The sequence below is a fragment of the Oryzias latipes genome, chromosome 15 (genome assembly GCF_053564925.1).
Source record: "Oryzias latipes strain Hd-rR chromosome 15, Olatipes_Hd-rR_3.1".
In the NCBI taxonomy this organism is placed as follows: domain Eukaryota; kingdom Metazoa; phylum Chordata; class Actinopteri; order Beloniformes; family Adrianichthyidae; genus Oryzias; species Oryzias latipes.
In genome coordinates, this window is record NC_136251.1 from 20620756 (window position 1) to 20634785 (window position 14030).

At 38.0% G+C, this 14030-nt stretch overlaps 1 protein-coding gene across 9 annotated transcripts in view; it reads right to left on the bottom strand.

The window, feature by feature from the left end:
- LOC101165834 (ankyrin-3) overlaps positions 1-14030 on the bottom strand; it is a 113401-nt gene that overhangs the window by 80108 nt on the left and 19263 nt on the right. The window lies entirely within an intron of this gene.

Genomic DNA, 14030 nt, shown 5'->3' on the forward strand with positions numbered 1-14030 from the left:
AGCAAAATTAAGATAAGACAATATAAGAAGAAACTGTCTGAGTAGGAAATATCAGGAAAATGTAAAAATATCTAGGTTTTGATTGTTGCAATTTGTTTGAAAAACTTACAAAAAAACCAACAATGCTAACAGTAATGATAACGCTGACTTCAGTATTAATGCGTGAACATGACATGGACATGTTAATATAAAAATTGATATTGTGCTTTTTCAAACACATTTGATCATTTTTAGAAAAATGTATTTGCCACTGTCCTTGTACAGGTTTACAGTTTTGTGGATGTAGTGTTTCTTTGGTGACTTTTGAAGTATCTGCACAGAAAAAAAGGTAAACAAGTCTACGCTCACACAAAACCTACCGAGTATGCTTTTTGTTTTGTTTTTAAATCCACGTTAAGTGCATGGAGTATTAGGAGAAAAACCGTCCATACTTCTTTTAGACTCTGCTGCCCTCTAGTGGCCTCAAACATTACTGGGAAAACATGAGTAAAACAGCACAACTGCTTCCTTTTTTACAAACGTTATCTATTAGCTGTAAGGTATCAGGACATTTATATTCAGGTAGAAAAACCTATACATTTATATTTTTGTGTTCTTTAAGCTGCTCAAAAAACGTCAAGTGTTTTTATACATAAAGTTTGATTTGAATTTATAACAAATAAATAAATTGAATAATTTCTCCACATATTTAATGCATTTATTTGGATGACTATTTTTTAAATTAAGCCATATATTAGACCATGTTCTAACTGAAGGAAAAAATAAAAGCCAAAAAGAAAAAAAAGCAGGGAACAATCTGCTTGTACTTTAGCTTTGGCATTGTTTTTTGCATTTTTATTTTTTCCCTTGTAAAAACAGGTGCTCCCTTTACACATTTACGCACTGTTACACACCATCCGTCTTTTTTACTACCCCCCTAAGATCCATCATGGTTCTCCACTGTCTCTTCTAGATTATTTTAATTTCTCCCCTCCGGATAAGAAACGTGTGCCGTAACCCATTTAGCTCCCAATAACCTACCTAAATATGTGTCACGACCGAGGAGTCCCCTTAAAATCAGACCAAAATGTCCTTGCATGTTTTCCCCACTGAGGGGCAGACAGGGGTTTTTATTGGAGAAGGTGAGTGCAAACACACATGCATGCACACATCCAGGCTTTGAGGTGGACTTCTAATGGTTGATTGATTGTTAGGGGAGCTTTGTCCTTTCAACGTGGACCAGAACATTGCTGAGCATTACATTTTGTAAATATAAAAATTGAAACGTGTTGCTCTTGTACTGTCCTTCTACCTCCTGATGCTTGACTTTATTTCCAGCTAAAGAAAAATAAAATCACTTTTGTTTCTGGGTTTTATATGCTAAATTAAGGAAAGTTAGGAGGAGGAATGGTTTGATGGATATTGGATCAATAGGTGTCAAGGAGTTAAAAAAAAAGAATGATTGGATATTCGATCATATCTAGGGGATAAAAACATTTCTGTAGGAATTTACATCCATATAGTTCTTTAAAGTAATTTTTTTAAAGGGGGAACTATACTTTGTGTACAGCTAAAATATGTCACCACCTCAAAAATAAAAGAAGATTACATGGAACAATAGGTCACAACTCCTTTGAAAAAGGGGTCAACAGTTTGAAAAAAATAATGGCGCAGTTGTATAAAATGAAAAATAAAAAATTATAAAACTCTGTAAAAACACTGTTTGTGCCAAAGTTCCACCACAATCATGACGTGCAGCAAGTCTTGTTGAACAAAACTATGTTGGCATAAAGCGAGGAACGAAACTTTTCAGATCAACATCTTAACCCAATTACAATGAATTTAATTGCGATATTCAAGTAAGAGAAAGAGCAAACAGCCTGCCTTGGATGGAACATTTCCAGTAACCAATGGGCAGTTCTACTGTATGTTGCTTGAAACAAGTGTTAGTGTGATTGTGACGGCTTTTCACTGGGGGGAAGTGAACCCCTCTCTTCCTAACGCAGAAATGAAAGGAGAAGAATAAACAATTTCACGGTCGGTTGGGAACAGTAATACTCGGCCTTGCACAATCTCATCCACTGTGTTTCTATTCAGTGGCTTCTTCATGTCAGCATACAGCACTGCAGTTCGTCATTTCACCATGGTGTGATGTAACTAAGTAGCTGTGAAAGGACTCGGTATGCTTTTTTTGTTATTTGTAGACAAATCCTAACTGCAGGTTAGAAAGACTTTTAATATTTAGAAGGCAACTAGTTTCTGTACTTCTTTCTTTAGGACTGTTGTATTGTTTCATACATTTCTAGGAAATTAATTGTTTAACATGAGATTTACTTTAGATTTTGGAGCAGAAACAGGTATATTTGCCATAGTAATCTTTATATAAAAATTGTTTTTTTTTATTTATTTGGTTTCAAATTGTAGTCTTGTCTGGTAAGTGTTTGTTAATATTAAATACACGTTTAACTTTTTTCAGATGGTAAGAATATTGAATTGTTAGATTCTAATGGAATTATTTTGCGACATCAGTACGTGAGTTGTTCATCTAACTGACAGATCTGTTGCTTATGACTCATCTTGCGGTCAATGTATTCTAATTAGTTAGTATATAGCCAGACTTGGAAGACACACACACAAAACACATAATTTCTGGATTTAAAGACTGAATTGATTTAGTCAAAAGCCACATTGACGGAGAGCTGAGGACCACCAACCTCAACCTTTGCAGTAACAATTCCCTTGGGTATTTTAGTTAATGGATATATCTAAATATCCCCTCTGGGACTCTTCTTCTCTGGCATTTATCCTTTCAACTTCATGTGACAGGGCAGCATGGCAGCTGAGGTTTTAGAGACAGTGGTTGTGTTTTAGAGTTTCAAGAATTTTGGGTCAAAATCCAACCTTTGGAGGCATTGTAAACCCTCCACAAAAGTAAAAATGGTGACAAAAAACAAAATCTTGGTAAGACTGACTAGGACAAAAACAAAAAACTTTTCAAATTAAAACTGGAATTGGGGTAACTAAAATGCAGGGTAAAATAATTTAAAGTACAACTGAAAGAAAGTCAAAAAATAATCCAAGCTAAATGTCTCAACATCAAAACTTTTTTTAACAAAATACAAGAAAAACTGAAAGAATTAAACTATAGGATCAACAAAGTATGAAAGCAAAGTAAATAAAAGGGGATTTAAAGTTACAAAAACACAAATTGTATTGACCGAATTCTAGTAAACCTTTCCAACCAACCTGTAATTGCCTTTTATAGCAGTGGCAACACAAATCATATGGGAGTACAGTTTTAACACTCCTTCAGTGTTTTCTTGGCTTTGTGTGCAGGACTGGGAAATCGCACATAACTTACGGGAGTTAGAAAATTATTCTTTTGATGTTTTTTTTCCACAAAAAATAAGTCAAACTGATTTTTAGGGAGTACTTTGTGTGCTATGTTCTGTGATTTGGACTATGATCAAAGGCAAGCACAGTGGCTTCCTCCCAGGCGAAGCGGCAGAAGCCACCAGCACCATATGTGTATGCCCATCAGTGGGTCTACATACCATATGCCTAAAAGTGCTGATGTAATTCTCTCTGTATGCTAATCATCTCTCTGCTTTGCCATGGAAGTGTTATTGAGAACATTGCCGAACTATATCAATAGACACATTTGAGGGGCCTATGTGTGGAGCTAATGGTTCTTGTGTTTTGCCCAATTGCCTTGTGAATTGAAAAGTATGGAGCCGTGTGAGGTTCTGTGTCCGTTCCGGGAATCCGTTACTGTAAATGTAGGAGCTGGACGTTTGTGCTACCTTGTTGCACACTCTAAATGCTGGGCAGTGGAAGATCAGTGTCAAGTTTCCTTGTCATGTCGGGATTGCAGAGATGTGCCAAGAAGCACCAGCTCAGGGAGTAGTGCTCACTCCAGCGCAGCATGCCAGAACCATATCAAAGTATCATCACACACCCCCACATGCATAAACATACAAAACGGCGACCTTCAAAGGACTGTCAGACCCATCAAATTGAAAGGTTTGTGTGTGGAAACTGCAACCTGAAAACTTTTGTCTGCTCTTCTCTGCAAGCAAAGACAGGGAGAAAAATAGAGGGAAAAATCACAGCAGATTCACTTTACCATGTCTCCACTGAGGTAAAGTGTTTGGCAGGTAAAAGGTTGGAAGAGAAACAATAAGATCTTTGAATTAAAATAAAATTGAGCAGTGTATATAAAATGTTAGCAGAGGAGATGATAACTGCACTCAGCAGAACATGACTTGCTGCAAATAGAAAAACTCTGCAGAACTCTGACAGAAAAACAGGAATTTATCAGTTAAATCCAGTGGCGGAGCGTGCATTACACACCTGGGCCTTCAGTAGTGCTACGTCTGAATCTCTCAACCCCTCGTTAACCATTTTTATGCTTCTAAATGAACTGAATAAACAAAACAGTAAACAAATCTTGCAATGCAACTACAGCCAGCACAAAACATTGAAAACAATCACATTCATTTGGAACATTATTTATTGTGATATTTATCATTTCATTCATCAAAGTATCAGATTATTTAAAGACAAAATCCATCCTCCTCTCTTTTTTCAAAAACAGTTTGATCACCCTGTCTGGTAGATTATTACACTTCAGCTCTGGTCAAAAAGTCATTTTCTATTCCATCAAGGCCAGTGCTGAGAGCCGAGTCTGTCCAGTTGTTTCTGCGTAGGTTTGAATTTGCTTTAGAGCCGAAAATGTCCACTCGACAGAAGCAGTGGACACGGGAATGGTCAGCGCCAAAGACACATATCTGTACGGCTGCTTATGGTCTCACTCAGATTTTTCTGATGAAGGAAGTCTAGGAGTTTAGAAGGTGATTTTCCTATGAAACCCTCCATGGAGTGCATTACAGCCTGCTCTGTTTTAACTGAGACTGATCAAAAAGTGCTCCATGGATCTGTGTCAAACTGGGTAAGGCTGCATGTGATTTCCGGAAAAAAAAAGCCTGTGACTTCCTGAAACTTCTGTCCAATCAGAGGGTCTGAATTCCGTGACGTTGCCTAAGCCTGCTAGAAGGCCCTGCTGACACATCCTCAAAATCTGATTGGTTGAAAGAAATGAATGACCAACACTGATTTCGCATCCCAGGACCATAGGAACGGAGAGTGAAGGCCCTTACCCTGCCTGGCAACAAATGACAGCTGAAATGCGATTGGTTAAATAGTTTAATTGGAAAATAGGTCTGTCTGGAAGCAGCATGACCATCATAAAGACAATAAAAGAGATTGGACAGACTATTTGGAATGATTTAATGAGTATGCATGGACAAAATATAATTGACACATGATTTTGATATTTTATAGGCCTTCAGGGCTTGAATGCCCTGACGGCCGACCACTGGTTAAATCCAACTTAAAGTGTTAGTTTAAAGTGCCACTACAATTGTCTTTTGATGTACAGTATTGTAAAAGCAATCCCAGTTTAAAATGATTATGCAGTTTTTAGCAAAAAATTGCATCGCCTTTCCAAGACATAAAAAACATAAGACATAATGTTTAAGACATTTCTGCAAAGCGGCAGTAGTTCATTAGAAATTTGCCTCTGATTTTTGGTGGGATCATTAGTGATGAAAGCCTGCCCTTTTTTTACACTCTTTCCCACTAGCTTACAGCCCCTACACACGGCCAAGCTAACATTAGGGCTGCAACAAAAACAGTAAGCAATATTGGAGCTATCTAGGTGTACAGCTAGAAGCCAGATACCAGCTCTGACGAGGAAAACAAAGACGTACATGGATCTAGTTGTCTATAAGTGGATGCATCCGAATGGAGTGGTTTGAATAAAGAGAGAGTAAAGAATAGAATTTTAGGCTTAAGTTTCTTTGTATGTATCCTCCGTCATGAGAAAAATGCCACATGAAAATGTTAAAAACATTGATTTTTTATCAAAGTGGGTCTTTAGGAAAATCTAGATGAAGTTACTTTAATAAAACAAGGCAACACGACATAAAAGAAATGAATAACACAAATAGATATAGGTACAACTAAGGCAGCTATTCATTCACATGCATTATTTTAATTATAGAATCTTGTAATTGTTAAAAAACAAACCTATAAACTCATATCTTTAGATTATAGGATTCATTGTTGTAAGATTCCAGTCTGCAAAAATGGCAAAAAAGGGGTAGCAGTGTGACAGGAATACTAGATTATTGATTTCCTCACATGTAATGATGCTATAGACACGCTACAAGACACACAGCTTTTCTCTATTTATATTAGCAAGAGAAGCCGAACGCAGCTGTAATGTTTAAAACATTTCTACAACATTTTTACGATAAAATAACAGAATTTTGTAGCAACAACAACGTGTGACTATAGAAAGGAACCATTGTGACACAATTTCAACTTTTTATCATTTCAATTTCTCATAACACTAGAATACAAACTGTAGTAAAGTAAAACCCTTGGATCTATTTTTAAGGATATACTATCAGATATTACATCTGTTACTTTATTTCTGCTAAATCAGGTTGATAAAAAAAATTGTTGTAACATTATACAATAAGCCACACACACATGAATTCATGCGTGTGTGTGCGTGTGTGTGTGCGTGCGTCCTCGCTTGCGTGTGTGTGTGTGTGTGTGTAGGTCTGTTCATGTTGAAGGGTGAGAGAAAGATGATGAGATTGGATACATGAGACTACGACATATGTACAGGATGTATGTGCTCACACGCGTAGTTTGCTGCCTTGCTGATACTCTGCAAACACAGTTATCTGATTTTCATGTAATCTAAACTTTAGGGAACTTTGTCAGTAACCTTTTCTGTGATGTCCAGTCACAGATACAACACCAGACAGCTTTTTGTTGACCTTTTGGCAACACGATACAAAAAAAATGAAATGAGCTAAGTGAAGTTGTGCCTATTTTCCATTACTGAGAATCATCTGTCTGAATGGCAAACGTCTCTTTGGCTGACAGTCAGCCTGTCCTTTCCAGTGACTGAAAATGAAGCCTGCATGTGATCAAACTTCCAAGCTGTTACTGTTTCTGGGCCACAGGTTAGCAAAGGAAAGAGAGAGCTAAATTACAGTCTCAGGTTTTTGGTCTCAATCACACCCTTGATGTGTTTATTTAGTGAAGGACTTGGAAAACCTGAGGGTAGTGAACTGGGCAGGGTAAATTGAGGTACTTTAAATGTCAAGTCAACTTGTTGGAAGTGCACATTCAGTTTATTCAAACTTGCACATCAGCTGTTGTTTAAAATATTGTAAATTTACACAAATAATTTTCTTTCAAGGTAGAGATTTTCAATAAATTTGAAATATCGCTGCCCCAGCTAGAATTCAGATTTAGAATTTTAAAAGTACATTGGTTTATTTATTTTTTTGTTCAGAGGATTTTCTACTCAAAGAAAAGACAGCTGTAGTGGAGAGGGAGAGCAGTCAATATCTGATCAGAGGTTTGCAGTTTTGGTTCCCACCCCAAGTGTCCTTGGGCAAGACACTGAACCCCACATTGCTCCTGGTGGTTATAGGCTGGCACCAGAGCTGCCATCAGTGGGTGAATGTGTGTGTGAATGGGCCAGTGACTTTAAAGCACTTTGGTCCTTCTAAGAAGGTAGTAAAGCGCTGTATGATTATATGCCATTTACAATTTTGACATTTACATAAATATGCTCTTTGACATAGATTGGCTCAGAAATGTTCACCAACATATTATTTAACATCGCTAATCTGTGCAATAGACGTTTATTTTAGAGGTCTGAGATGCAAACTAAAAACACGTCTACCGATGATTAGGGGACAACTATTACATGAAGCACACTCAGCTCCTAAAGCAAACTCGCTTTATCCTGTTGTAACTGCATGAATAGACAGAAAAACTTACATCAGACCTCCTGGTTGCTCTGCAGACCTCTGGGCAGTTAGAGTTGGAACACTCTCCAAGCACTTTGTAGCAATAACCATGTGGTAAATCCAGCTTTATACCAAACCTTGTTCAGAAAGAAGTCCTCTGAGGAACAGATCAAGTACATAAATCCTTCCAGCTGCTGTGTTGACCAGAAAACACAAACTGCAGCCACTGACACCTGATAAAAATGTTGTTTTAGATAACACAGGTTTGGAGTGTTTTACAGCCAAGGTCACACAACAGGAAAGTCTCATTTTTAACAAATTCATAGACAAATGTGGCTGCTAAAGACTGTTGTGGAAACTCTGTACGGTTCATGGGCATAGTGCATTCTGATCATTTATTGCCATCAGGGGTACTAAACATCTTTGAGGATGAAGGGTTTAATATTAAAATAAAAAGAATTGAGGGGAGGGGACAAAAACGGATGCAAAGCTACACTCAAATGCTAAAAATGTTGATTTTAAACATTCAAAGATTTTAATGTGCATTTTGATGCTTTGGAGGAATAAAACGTGAAAATCCTCTTCTTTAAAATGAGTGATCCATATGAGTAAAAAGAAGTCATCTTTGATCAGCCAGAAAACTGATGATGAAAGGGCAAAAACAGGAAGAACAAAATAAAAAATAAAAAATCAAAGAAAAAGAAAAGGCAAGCTATATTTGGATTTTGTTATCCAGGTGGTCCTTGAAGACAAATGTGACAAATGCAAATGCCTCTTTTTAAAATCACACAGGAAGTGAATTATGTAAATGAGAAACTACAGCTTTAGCTTTTTTGTGGCGCATCAAATAAGCGACAACAAACAATATCTATTTAGATTCATGTATTTGCATTAGTGGTGTGCTGAAAGAATTTTTATTGCTTTAAAAATCTCAAAAAGATTGTGATTTTGCAGCCAACATCACATCTCTAACAGCACAGAGACAAACAATAAAAGAAGAGAGATTTATCAGTGTTCCTTCACATAAAGCTTTAAGATGCTACTAGTTCTAATACAGAACACCCACTGCTCCCAAATCTCTCATTTTGCTCCAAATAAGCCATCTCTGCTGCTCCAGCTTGACAGCTGGGCTCTCAGGTCCTACATCAGAAGACATTTTCTGATCTGTCACTCCAGAAAAAAGTCTGAGTTATTGCTTAGTGTGGGGAGTACAGCTACAAAGGCCATGCACAAATCACACACACGCACACACACACACACACACACACTTCTCCCACAGCTCATTGTCCACAAGTCCCCACACAACCCCTGTCGCCCCAACTCTGCTTGGAGAAAAGATTTATCCGGCCATGCATGTGCTTTTCTGTCTCAGACCCCCACTGTAGCTTGCCTGCCTCAACCACTGCATATTATGTCCTCACCTTCATGTTGGTGGAGTTCAGCCTGTCATGATAGCTCAGGGAGGGAACAGACTGAAAAGGTAACGGGTCAAAGGGGAAAAGGAAAGTCCGCGGTGCAGAGATCCTCCATTACTCTGTCTCTGAGCTAACATTTCCACATGGGGTAGAGTAGATTTAGAAATATTTTTTTCAGTTAAATGGATTCTTTTAGAAGCTTTATTGATTAAAAAAAAAATCGTTCTACAACCTAGAATGAAGATAGATTTTCAAGACATTACCAATCGAAAACAAAAAAAACATGCACATGCCCAAGTCTAAACCTTTAGACTATTTTCTTAAAAAAATAAGCCTGTGGAATATCAAGAACAACAAATTCTACCTCCATAAACGCAAATAAGAAAGAAATTAAGAAACACTTCTCTTGGCAAATTGACCTCACAGCCACTAAAATCCATGTGCTTCCGCATGACTTTCCTCCTCTTCAAATCGCATCATCAACTAGTCGTCTCACCACATAAACAGGTTATTAATTTGCCCTGTCAGCCATGTGTCAGCCACTTTGCGGAAGCCCAGGTGTGCTCGTACAGGTGCCATCTGACATGTAAAATAAGAAACAGGTCCTTGAAGCTGTGCTTTGAAACTCACCCTCTCAACTCTTTGCATCTTCTGTCAATCCTGCCTGGGTGACATTGTCTGCACGTTCGTCTGGTGTAAAAAGGGAAAGCCTGTCGGAGGGAATGAACCGAACCAGAGCAGAAACGTGCGAGCACACAGCCCTTCCCACCTCACAGTAAAGCTTACGGGCCCTTAATCACAAGGAGTGCTAATCTTGTTAGGAGATCAACAAATGAGCCTCTCTGTACTGAAAAATAGAACATAACAACACAAACAAATGAGCAGGTCGGTGCTATTGTTCATTTAACAGTATTTATTGCTGTCAAAACACACAACTATTAGTTTGCAGATCACTAATATTTGAGATTTTCTAGAATCGCAAGTTTGAGGTCACTGAAGAAGGGGCTTTTTGCAGTAATGAATATATTTTGGGTCCAAAAAAGGTAAAATACTATGGCAATGAGCTGGCAGGATTCCTAGATTGTTCTTTGTCTTGCATTTTCGAAAATTTCTGTTTTTGTTAAGCAGCTGTCTGCAAAAAGACAGATATGTGTTGGTGCTACGCTACACATATGACAAAGCCAGCAACCACATAGGAGCTTCAAGATTCTCCACACCTCTTTTGGTCTCCATGGAAACAAGGACAGACACGAGGGAGCTGTGAGGAGACCATCACAGTGAAGAAAAAAAAAAAAAACATCCGTTCTGTGACTGGAATTTCACAGACTCCAGACAGTCTCAACAGTTTCTCACATTAGGGGATAAAAATTGATGTTTTTAAACAGAATATTTTGAACTGGCAATCTCAATGTGTACCCAACACCTGCCTTGAAAAATAAATTACAATTTTAATAATTAAAATAAAGAAATACATAATTAGTTAACAAGCTTGAGAAAAAGCATGGCAGAGAAAACCAAGTTGGGCAAAATTAAATGGTGGATCTGCCATTTATGTGAATCCATTTTCCGTTTCATGCTTTCAGCATTGACTCAGAAGGATGAATCATAATTTAAATAAACAAAACTTAACCCCGTCGGCGGAAATGAAAGAAAAAAAATAAACCTTAAATCATAACTTATGTCTGTGCCCTCAGTTTTCATGGCTCCAATAACATCTGTCTGCCTCCCAGATAAGCATCTGTAAACAGCTATAAACATAAGAGACACTATTTGTAAAACTTGACACCCAAAAAGTGAAAATGGCTTTTGCTGTCAAAAAAAAATCCTAACACTGGCTGTTCCATGACAGCCACACTAAGGATCACAAGCGTAGCTGAAAATATTTTCTAAACTTTTTTCAGAGCCAGGACTAGAACTGGGAACAGAATAAAGATAGAGACCAAACGAGGTCAGCAAGTTGACTGAGAGGTAATCATAAAGATAGACGTTTGATTCATTAATAGCAGTGAATAACAATGATTCTTGTCCATCTTAAATCAGCACCAAAATATAACAGAATCAGTTTCTATCACACAAAGACGATGTGTGCAGCAAACAAGACAGGATCATACAAAACATGATCACCTTTATTTATAGGGAGGAAGTGCCGCAAAAACAATTATCTTTGTACAATTTAATGTCAAAATGCTCTCAATAAATGAATTTTTTTGTTTTGCTTTAAATTTTTTGGGTATTTATTTTTTTTGTTTTCTACATATTTCTATAAGTTTGACTTTAAGGGCATTTAGTCTATACATGAAAATATTCAGAAATCATGATATAAAATTCTTTACTATACGGTGGCTTTAGGATCATTTCAGTAAAAAGGCATTCCCCTTTTGACGAACACCTACATAAACACAAAATAACCGAGTCACATGTGGCGAAAAAAAACAAAAAAACGAACTGTATCGCTGCATCTGAGCTTATTTGAAATGATTTTTTTTTAGAGGGAGGCCTGAGCTGTGGTCAGAGAATGTAAAAAACCATAGAAATGTCATCAACTCAACATCCTGCTGGAGAAAGCAACTTTTGAGGATGACACAGCATGAAATCATTACACTTTAAAAGCCAAAATAGTAAGTATGTTGAGCTTATGTTTGACAAGCACATCAAAAAAGCTTTATAACATGTTAGTGTCTTTTTTAATCTTTATTTTATGATTAAATATTCTTTGTTAGGTCAAAAACTGGTGTTCTGCAAATACTGCAACATCACAGCTCTGTAGTTGCGTAAAAATGGTTTGTGAGGGGCTGTAAGCTAGTGATGATGGGAAGTGTGGGAAGGCTTTCAGCACCAATGGTCCTACCAACCACTAAGAGGCTAATTTTTAATAAACCACTGCAGATGATGATCAAAGTGGGACTTTAAAGACACTATTCTGATGAAATAGTAAATTATCTTTGTACATTTTGCAATAAACATGCTCTCAATATGTGGAAAATATTGTTTAGGTTAGAATTTTTACAGCCTCGATTTTGGGACAAAGGATGCAAAAAGAGATGGCGGATCATCATTCAGGCACACACTGAGGGCCTTGTTAGAGGTTGCTAGCAGGCTGGTTACAGATGCCACATGCTTGCCTTAGTAGCCACTAGCAGAGCCAAAGAGCGAGTCTGGCGTGACACCAGTATTTCCGCAGCAGATTTGTTCAACACAGCCAGCCACATATGCCTGTAGCCATTCAGAGACACAGGAAGAAAAAAGCGTTTGAGTTGATTTACATTCTCTCGTCATCCTGCAACTGTTTCACCTCCTTTACCGAGACACTCTCTGTTTTAGGCTGCCCAGTGATCAGGATTGTCAGCAGGCAGCGAAAGACAGGGGCTTTGATGTGAAAGTACCGCTTCTTTGTCTATGTAAGGGGGGGAGGGGGGGGGTAGTTACAGCTTCTTAGTTCAACGCCCAACCCATCCTTCAGGTCTCAAAATTCACCTCCGTGTCATAGAAAGACAACTGTGAGAAAGCAAGCAGGCCGACATGGAGGGCAGTAATACAAAAGTGGAGAAAAATGAGGGAAGACAGAAAAGGCGACAGGTAGCAGCACATCTGCAGACTGAAAGTGTGAGGAAAAAAAGGAGGTCAGACAGCGATTTTTTTTTTCCACTGAACCAGAGTCCGTCTCCTTCAAGGTGGGGATTCTGCTGTGAATTGGTTTCCACTGTACAAACAGCTAATAACAATTTGTCTTTGAAATGTAGAAATATTGAACAGCACAATCTGATAACAGTTTTCAGCTGCTTAACTGTCATCGTGAGGAAAAATTTGGCCCTGAAATCAAAAAGCAATTCTTTCTGTCAATCGCATCTCAAAATCCATTCAGAATTTAGCAGGGAAGACCATGCTGCAGCACAATCTGGTTAACATGAGCAGAAAAGTCACCAGCACTCCTGTCTTTCTGCCCATTATTACATGTTTGGTTTGTTTCCTGTGATGATTAACCACTCAACGCTGGAACTAATTTAAAAAATGGAGCAGGAGTCAGGCTAACTTCATTTGCCTCCTACACCGTCAGCCACACATCTCCTGCTCCCAGCGCATCACCCAGTCGCAGCTTTGTGAAAATCAATGCTAATGTCCTCTTCATACAAAACCAACTGTGACTGTGCCACCAGAGCGTACAATTAGCTGTCATTTTCAGCTGGAAAACCGTATTTTATGTGAAATTCATGTGAAGTTTTTGGGCATATTGACGGTCTGGTGTAAGACAATAGTAATGCTACAACAATCACAAATGGTATTGATTTTATTACAGGACATCTGCAGGACAACTTTGTTACACAGAGGGAATCACTGAAGACAGGCATGCCATGAAATTACATTGCAAATGTTGATTTTGAAAACTTGTAGCCAGATCTCAATGGAATGGGATGCAAAACAAATAAAACTAAAGACCAGTTTTTGCCTTCTTTTATGCATTTTTACCACAAATTAAGGCATTAAATAGTTTATTTGTTTGCAGACAGCATTATACTTGAGCTGCTTCCTGGTGATCTGACTGGCATGGTGGCAAACTGGGGATAAATCTGCTTTAAACTCCAATATTTTCCCGAACCTATGTAAGTAGTTTAGGAGCATAAACATGAACAAGATTGATTAAAGCTTAAAGAGGCATTTTTGGCAGAATATTACAGAGAAGTGCCCTGCAATATGGCAACATGTCCGGAGTTTACCCCGCCTTTGCCCAACAGTAGCTGGGACAGGCTCCAGCAACCCTGTGACCCCGAAGGAGATACAATGGGATAAGAAAATGGAT